The following is a 1,451-nucleotide window of genomic DNA, read 5'->3' as shown; positions in this document are numbered from 1 at the left end:
CTCGGTTCCAGGCAATCTGTTCCTGCTTTGCATATATTGTTTTTAATTTGTACCACTTAGGAGGTTGATGTGTCCTTGCATAGCTTCCAGGACGAACCTGACTAGGGCAGTGAGAGAATGAAGAAAGGACCAACAGACACAGGGTACACAGGGTATTCTCTATGTGTTTCTAAATACATAGAAAAGTGGGAGACAAGTGGACTATCTGATGGAGAAACTGCAGCAACCTAGAAGTTTAACATGCTTACTACATACAGTTGTACAGGGAGGTGAATTTTTGCATACAGATAAACAAGGAGGCAGACATTGTGTTAGACTGTTGGATCAAAGAGTCAGGCTTAGCTACTTTTGGTAGGAGTGGTTTCTTTAGGGGTGAAATCTTCAGGGCTTAAACATCTAGGAAAAAGCTACAGTGAAGACTTTTTGCATACAATATCAATTCCCACACAGAGACCAGAAGAAAGTTTTGCCATGCCTTTCAGTCTTATTATGGGTTGGATGAGCCTTTGCTGTTCCTAAGGAGCTGAGGCTAGGGTTCTTGACGTGGCTTTGTCCAAATGTCAAAAGCATACATATACTCAGAGCTTCCTTAGCTCCCCATAGCTTTGTCTGTTTTACAGACAGAAACGGAGCTTGGATTTGAACTCAAGGTTGTTTAGCCTCTTAGAACCTATAGTTTTTCAGCTGCAGCCCAGTAACCTTGAATGTGGTGTCATGATGCCAGAGGTGCCTTTTTCTTGTCCCTTTAGTAGTCTTCCATCCTTTGGGGTAGCCTGTTTTCCTTGGGCCTGACCATTGGTTTGGATACTGCAGCAAGAGGTGGGTGCTATCTTGCTGGTGTCAGGTACCGCCAGAAGCCCTGGGAAGATTGTAAGTCCCACCAGTCTATGCCAAAGCAGTCACATTTTTGGTTACACTTTAAATCTCTTTTTATAGAAATGTCTTTCTTTCTGAATTTAGTGCCTTTCTTTCTGAATTCAGCACAGTCCCCATATGGCCACCTTAGGGGTCTTTCTGATGAGTCTTGGGCTTGCTTCTCTTCTATTCTTTTGCCCAATGGACTGTGTGTGCAGTGAGGTATTACTAGTTGCCTACACAACAGCCTTCTCTTCGCTGCCTGAACTTGATTTGACTCAATTGTTCCTCTCTTTCCTGAGCAACTTAGGAGAAGCAACCACACTTCAAACCTGGGAGTAAGTCATGGCTGTTGGTGGCAGCTTCATCCCTCAATTTGCTTCCTGGTGGAGGGATGCACATGGAGCACTGTCATGGTCAGTGGGCTAACAGAAGTCTCTGAGAGCTTTGGGAAAGCATATTTTAGCCAATAGAGGCATACACAATATGATATTGTTTCCTTATCTTTTTAACTTTAATATAGCCATGTTGTATTCAAAAAATAGTTAAAATTGAGCTGCTAATGAACTGGAACTGGACAGAAGTACAGTTTTGAT

This window comes from Rattus norvegicus, chromosome 5, assembly GCF_021556685.1.
Source record: "Rattus norvegicus strain SHRSP/BbbUtx chromosome 5, alternate assembly SHRSP_T2T, whole genome shotgun sequence".
Lineage (NCBI taxonomy): Eukaryota > Metazoa > Chordata > Mammalia > Rodentia > Muridae > Rattus > Rattus norvegicus.
This window is presented reverse-complemented; position numbering follows the sequence as displayed.